Source organism: Mauremys mutica, chromosome 13 (genome assembly GCF_020497125.1).
Source record: "Mauremys mutica isolate MM-2020 ecotype Southern chromosome 13, ASM2049712v1, whole genome shotgun sequence".
In the NCBI taxonomy this organism is placed as follows: domain Eukaryota; kingdom Metazoa; phylum Chordata; order Testudines; family Geoemydidae; genus Mauremys; species Mauremys mutica.
The window spans coordinates 59,216,794-59,224,971 of record NC_059084.1 but is presented as its reverse complement, the minus strand read 5'-3'; positions in this window follow the sequence as shown (position 1 = coordinate 59,224,971).

The window sequence follows — 8,178 nt, the reverse complement described above, 5'->3', positions numbered from 1 at the left end:
GGCAGTTGATGGGAGTGCTTGTCACCATGAAGGGCATCCTGTTGCAGGTTTTGCTGCAATCCAGGAGGGGACACAGCAAGTGGTGCAGGGTACGGTGAGGCCGCCATCAGCACAAGCTGCACAATTAATTGCGGTCCTGGCAGTATCGTCTGGGGTAGCCCCTGAGGAAAACATCTGTCTGTGTTCTGCTTCTAGTTGGGTGGTTCAAGCCCTTACTAGCTGGCTTCCCATCTGGAAGAAAAGAGTTGAAAGTAAAAGCCCATACGAAGGGGGTCGGTTCTGGCCATGCTTGACAATCAGGCCAATCAGATAGCAAAACAAGCTGCTAGGTTAGGCTCAGCATATACATGGGATAAGACCCCCCATTGCAGCTGCTGTAGTTAAGATGCCGTCTCCAGATGTGTCAGCAGGCCATGGCATCTTGACCCTGCAAAAACAGGATAATGATCTCCAAGCCCTTTTAACAGCAGGGAAACATCAAGGATATGTAAGGACAAAAAGGGATTGATTATAGCAACATTGCCAAACTGTGAATTACCTGTACTGGTTATGCCAATAACTCCACAAAAAGAACTAATAACTGTAGCTCATGGCCAGGGACACTATGCTGCATCCAAAACTTTGGAACGGGTGTCCAAGTGGCGTGGTTGCCTAACATAAAGGAGGAAATACTGGAACAAACCTTTTCTCGATTTGGTATCCCATCAGAAATAGATTCAGACAGAGGACCACACTTTGTGGGTGAAGTCACAAAAGCGCTGTGTGCGGCCTTAAACACCAAACAGCGGTTGCACATAGCTGCTCACCCGCAAAGTCTGTTATCGTCGAGAGGCTAATAGAGCCATGAAAACTGCTCTTAGAAAAGTAATAGATGTGCAAGGAAGGGATTGGGATAGCAAACTCCCATATATCCTAGCGGCCATGCGATCTACTAGAACTGTGTGTGGGTTTTCACCGCACGAGATGCTAACTGGGAGAATTATGCACACCCCTGAATTTTGGTGGGTGGGAGGAGTTCCACCGGATGAGTACCAGCCCAGGGTGCAAATAGACTTATACATGTCACAGTTGCTTATACATGTCATCAGCAGTCTTCAACATCGAGTAGCTCCCCAACTAAAAGCTAATAACCAAGTCATTAGTGGTTGGTTAGGCCACATTAATGATGTAGGATGGGAGGTCGGAACAAAGGTAATGTTTAGATATTATATAGAAAAAGGTCATGTCCTTAGTCCTCGTTGGGTGGGTCCAGTTATCATAACCAACAGAGCAAGTGCCTCTGTATATCAGGTTCAAATACCAGCAAAGAAGGGGACCAAATTAATGTGATTCCATAGCAGCCAGGTAAAGGAATGGAAAGGAAATCAACCCATTTAACTGTGCTAATCATATTTTCTCTTCCATTCCTAGCTCGACATGACCACCATCATCCTATTCTCTATGTATATAGGTGGCACTGTATTTGTTAAGGTTTGGTTAATTGATTTGGTTGAAGGTGACCATCTGTTCTGTATAACAGGGAGTCATTATGCCACAGAGGATCCCATGGCCACCCTGGATCCTTTGGAACAAAATGACTCCATTTCTGTTTTAATGATCAAGGAAGAACCGTGCTGTGTGCTCAAGTGGGTCAAAGAAAGATCGAACAAGGCAGGTATATTTCAAGCAGTAATTTCAGAAATGTGCCATAACTATCAGGCTGCACCTGTGGGATGCAGAGAAAAACCAGAAATGTCATGTAAGTGGGAGATAGTAAAACCTCTTTTGGGAATTGTACCAAAGTTAGGGTGCCCGACAGTTCTCAGATTTGGGGTTGCATTAAATTGGAAGTACCTGAGCATGTACCATGGGGTGGGTTTCTGGAAATATATCAGCTCCTTGGGTTCATGAAAGACCTAGTGCCATGTTCAGAATTAGTACTCCAGCACAGTCCTTCCTTCTCGGCTCTCAATGTACTGTTGTATCCACACCTTCTTGCGATAGTTCGTCTAGGCAGGGAAATGGTTGTAAAGCAGGAAGAGTCTTTTCACTGTAAAACTTTCTTCTGCAGTAAGATCAAGGTTAAATTTTCCCGTAAATAGTTAGAATTGTATAGGGAGGTTTAAAATGAATGTTACAACGGCAGACTCTGGTAAATGGTCTGTGGTAGGTCCGTATGGAATAAGAGTATACCAATTTGTTTTGCTTCTTCCTTCTCCTATTCCTAGTTTAACTGGTCCCGTGGTAATTAGGGAAGAAGCAAATCAAAAAGTTATTACACATCCCCAGTTTGCGATAAGGAATGTTTTAATCAGCACTACCCCCTCTGTAATACTATGGTTGTATTTGGGTTCAATGCAAATTTTTCGCCATGTGACAATTTATTCATCGGGTGGGTCATAATTTGGCAAAGCCACAGGTGTCGGCAGTTACATCTTTTTAAAACAGGTGTAACACTGACAAGGGGAAATGTTAATTTCAGTTTACATGTTTGCCGAATTATTCTGTATAAAAGTTAAAATAAGTTCTGTAAATCAAAAGGCCATTTTGTTTTGGTAAAAGGACAAGGCGACCTCCATTGGGGGTCAGGTTCTTGTTCCTCAGTACCTAGAAAAGGCGGGAAAGTGGGAAGAGCAGGAATCTGACCTTGCCCAGCAACAGCTCCCTACAGAGACCAAAGAGGGGAGGGGCCAGAGGCACTGGCTCTTGAGCTTTTGAGCTGTCAGAGGTGCAGGTGGCTGCTCTCTCTCCTGGTGCGGTACAATTTTGGCATTGGATATGGGCCTGCAATAGCTACTTACTAATTAGGTTGGGATTGTTTGTTTGTTGTTTTGGGAAAGCAAACTTGCATACATGGACTTGGTCCGATTAGTTAGATCAATCCTGCACTCAGGACGACGCAAAGCGGGTTAGGGTGGGAGTTAAGATAGGGATACGTACCTGTCTATTTCATCTGTCATCCACGGTCAGTGTTCACTACTGGCTTCTCTTTTCTGGATCCTGCACCCCTTTATCGCTGATGTCTGTAAAGATAGAACATCTTGTATTATAAGTGCCTGTGTGTTATTCCGAATCTCCAGAATCATTAATCCATTCTCCTTTCCATTCCTTCCTCTCCCCTTAGCAAATAATGTGTTGTTGTTTTATTTTATAGTTTTGTGTGTGTGGAGTTCATTAAAGTCAGCTCTGATAGATGGCCTTAAAAGGGGGACTCAGCGGGAGATAAACTGTAAGGCTCCCCGAGATCTTCTGATCAGATCGGCCTAGAGAGATAAAAATCCTTACACTTGTTGAACCTCATCAGATCTCTTTTGGCCCAGTCCTTCTTGAGAGTGGGAAGGGGCTGGGACAGCAGCTTAAAGCCACATCTCCCCAGGGCAGCACAGCACAGTGTGCAGCACAGGGGGCACATTTCAGTTAGTTTCACTTTGTGCAACTTAACCCTGAGGTTCTCAGCCCTGTGAATGAGACTGTGGAATTACCCAGCCCGTGGGAAAGATTGTGAGTGTAAAATATTCCCCAGGGTTGTTCCATCCCTGGGGGACCATCTGCCTCTGGAGGCTGGGGATGGAATCAGGACCTTTCACTGCCAGGCCTCTGCTTATGACCAGGACAACGTCAGCCGTCATCAAGTCTAAACAGTGACTTCCAATGAGCCTTATCCCACCGACTGTTGTTAACGGGCAAGGCGGAAAGGCCTCAATTTACAACAATGGCCTAATTTTGGGTACCTCAGTTTCTCCCTTTGAACTACAGGACTGCAGGGAACTTGTTCCAACTGCAGCCACAGCTGCATGTGGAGTCCGTGGGCACTGCAGGTGTCCAGCCCCTACGCACGTAAAGGCAGGATCCCATATTTGGACCCGACATCAAGAGACATTCTTGAAATCTGGCCCCAGCCCACCACTGTGCTCTGCCTCCCATGCTGCCCAGGGTGGGTGAAAGGGGCTGTAGGGAAGGGGTAAAGCCATTCCCCACCCTGGGAAATTCCTCCCACCCAGGTGCCGCTTGTGCCTCCCCCCAGCAGCTGCAGGCACAAGGAGTGCTCGGGGGGGGGAGCATGGACAGGCTGGAGGGGGAGGGGGTGGAGGAGGGATAGAGGGGTGTGACCAGGATGAAGCTGCACCTCAGTTTTATACAGGGCCGCTGAGGGGGGGGGCAAGAGGGGCAATTTGCCCCAGGCCCCGGGCCCTGCAGGGGCCCCTATGAGAGTTTTTCGGGGCCCCTGGAGCAGGGTCCTTCACTCGCTCTGGGAGCCCCGGAAAACTCTTGTGGGGCACGGGCCCCCAGAGCTTCTTCTGCTCCCGGTCTTCGGCGGCGGGGAATCCTTCCGCTCTGGGGTGGAAGGACCCCCTGCTGGCGAATTACTGCTGAAGCGGGACCTGCCGCCGACGTGCAGTCTGGTCTTCGGCGGTAATTCGGCAGCAGGGGGTCCCCGCTGCGGGTCTCCGGGGCACTTCGGTGGCGGGTCATGAAATGGAAGGGCCCCCCGCCGCCAAATTATCGCCGAAGCGGGGGCCCCCTGCCGCCGAAGACCCCAGGCCCCCGGAATCCTCTGGGCGGCCCTGGTTTTATACCCTGGCAAAGCCACTAACACCATTAAAATGGGTGCAGCACACTACTCAGCTGAGCTGCAACCTCTATATTAACCATGTAGTTAAAGTGCTGCAGCGTCGTACTCAGGGAACTAGCAGCATCTGTAGCAGCATCTCTGCTCAGCCCAGCTTCCCCAGCACAGCTGAATTCCCTCCTTCTCCCAGATGGCTGCTTTCCCGACTCCTGCCCCAGTCCCCGCGGGCTGCTCCCAGATCCCCTCCTGCAGTGGAATGGACACGTGGCCTGAGAGCCGTGGACACTGGATTTCTCTGTTCACCCCACACCATGGACCCTGCAGGAGCGCTAGTGCAAGCTCCCCTCACCCGCTGCCCTTGATTACTGGTTTGCAGCCCCCAGCTGGGGGAAAGGAGCTCATTCTCCATGGACCAATGAGTCCCTGGTCTCTCTGCTGGGACTCACAGACAGGGAGAAAATCGGTGCAGGCCTTGCTGGGTGTGGTTGTGGGTGACAGGGTCACCTACCCCACTAGGGCCCAGGCCGAGATCCCAGCACATTCCACGCCAGCCCCTGACCCGAAATCAGATGGACTTTCAGCCTCTGTCCCTGTGCTGGGGGGAGGCATTGGGTCATTGCCCTGGGGGAGCTGCTGGGTGAGGGAGGCGATTTACCTGCTCACAGACCCAATGGGCTAGTTTTACTTTGGTTATTATAGTTGAAAAGTCATGGAAGATGGGAGAGATTCCAGCAGACTGGAAAAGGGCAAATGTAGTTTCCATATATGAAAAAGGAAATAAGGACAAGCCAGGCAGTTACAGACCAGTCAGCTTAACTTCTGCACCAGGGAAGATAATGCAGCAAACAATTCAGGAATCCGTCTGAAAACATCTAGAAGATAATAGGGAGAGAAGCAATAGCCAGCTTGGATTTATCAAGGACAAGTTGTGTCAAACCAGCCCCTGATAGCTTTCTTTGACTGGGTAACAAACCTTGTGGATGGGGGGAAGCGGCAGATATGGTTTATCTAGACTTTAGGAAGGCTTTCAATGCAGTCTCACATGACCTTCTCCTTAACAAACTAGGGAAATACAACCTAGATGGAACTACTCTAAGGTGGGTGCATAACTGGTTGGGAAACTGTTCCCAGAGAGTAGTTATCAGTGGTTCACAGTCAGGCTGGAAGGGCATAAGGAGTGGGGTCCCACCATGCTCAGCTCTGGGTCCAGTTCTGTTCAATATCTTCATTCATGATTTAGATCGTGGCATAGAGAGTACAGTTACATAGTTTCAGAGTAGCAGCCGTGTTAGTCTGTATCCACAAAAAGAACAGGAGAACTTATGGCACCTTAGAGACTAACAAATTTATTTGAGCATAAGCTTATGCTCAAATAAATTTGTTAGTCTCTAAAGTGCCACAAATACTCTTGTTACAAAGTTTGCAGATGACACAAAGTGGGAGGGGTTGCCAGTGCTTTGGAGTATAGGATGAACATTCAAAATGATCTGGACAAACTGGAGAAATGATCTGAGGTAAACAGGATGAAATTCAATAAGGACAAATGCAAAGTGCTCCACGTAGGAAGGAACAATCAGTTGCACACATACAGAATGGGAAATGATTGCCTAGGAAGGAGCACTGCAGAAAAGGATCCAAGGGTCATAGTGGACCACAAGCTAAATAAGAGTGAACAATGTAAAGCTGTTGAAAAGAAACTAACATCATTCTACTCCACGCTGATTAGGCCTCAGATGGATTATTGTGTACAGTTCTGGGCACCACATTTCTGGAAAGATGCTCACAACTTGGAGAAAGTCCAGAGAAGAGCAACAAATATGATTAAAGTTTAGAAAACATGACCTATGAGAGAAGACTGAAAGAATTGGGTTTGTTTAGTCTGGAGAAGAGAAGACTGAGAGGGGACATGAAAACAGTTTTCCAGTACGTAAAAGGTTGTTACAAGGAGGAGGAATAAAAATGATTCTCCTTAACCTCTGATGATAGGACAAGAAGCAATGGGCTTAAATTGCAGCAAGGGTGGTTTAGGTTGGTTATTAAGAAAAACTTCCTAACTGTCAGGACGGTTCAGCACTGCATTAAATTGCCTAGGGAGGTTGTGGAATCTCCATCATTGGAGATTTTTAAGAGCAGGTTAGACAAACACCTGTCAGAGATGATCTATATAGTACTTAGTCTTGCCTTGAGTGCAGGCGACTGGACTCGATGACCTCTTGGGGTCCTTCCAGTCCTATGATTCTATGATTGGATGATCCAAAGGTCTCTTCTCGCCTTAACATCTACAAATCTCTGAAAAACTAAGTGTGGCACATTGAGCAGCCTCTGATGTTTTCATGTGTCGCCTGCTTGATCTCCAGAACTAACAATGAGTGAGTGGGGGGTGGGGGGGTGACACAGCGGGAGCAGCGCAAACATGCAAAGGGGCTGGCCAGGGCAGTGACATCACACTAGCCTTTTGCAGGACCTCAGCTGATTGGTCAAAGGCGGTTGGCAGGTGGTGACCTCACAGAGAGTCTATGACAACGGGCAGGTAAAGAGGCTGCAGGGTGGGGGAAATGGCTTTGCTGTAGGGAGTCTCCTTCTCAAGGTCTCCCCTTGAGGACGGTGAGAGAATACAGGGTCATGCCTGTGAGCGCGAGGAGGAGCCTCCTTGGTGTTTTCCCCTTTCCCATTGCTAACTGAGCGAGAAGACAGACGTCCTGTGGAGCAGGTAAGAGCCCCAGAGAGGTTTGGTACTGTCAGAGAAAAACTTAGCTCTCGCTTTTTGGTTGGGTACAGTAAAGTCAGATACTTTATTTTCTCTTTGCAATCGTATAGAGGGAGTGAGTGCCCTAGGACACAGGGTTGCCCCAGTCCTAGGCAGGTCTCTCTCCAGGTAAACAATTACAGTAGCATTTCTACTTTTTGTTACATACAATAATAAGCAACAGCTGCATATTGTTTATACATAGGCCATCTTGATATCTTATTTTTCTCACTTCTATTTCGATGCCAGTCTACGTTCCTCATTATCGACACACGATCGCAACAACTTCTCACACAGTTCTTTCCCACTCACCTCACACAATCCTCGCTTCTACAAATCTTGCGTTAGTAGGGTTACAGCTAGCCTGACTCTTGCTAACAGAGACTGTCATGCATTAAGATCCCTCCAAATCCCTGTCAGTTCTTTCTCTACTTCCACACTCCCCCATTTTGTACTTCTAGTACAACAAAGATTTTCAAACCTCTATTTGAATTAAGCCATAGATTTCAGATTCTAGGTTAGATGTTTTAACCTTAGGGGTTTTGATTGGATGTAATGACAATGCATGATTAGCATGGACATGAAAGGTATTACTATTAGTACGTCCTTTACAACAACAACAACAACAACATAATCCTAAGCAAACTAATAGCAATACAAGCAATAACATTCCCATAGCAATAATATGATGGGGTTGTTGTACAGTTTTAGTCACAAAGCACAATACATCATACTTAGTACATAAAGTAGACTCTCTACAAGCTGTAGGAAAGGCATTCTTTTCAACTTGAGATATATATATATCTATATATATCTATATATATATTTATTTTGAAGCATATGAATTTGCCCTTGTATTTCAGAGATTCTTTGAACCTCTGGT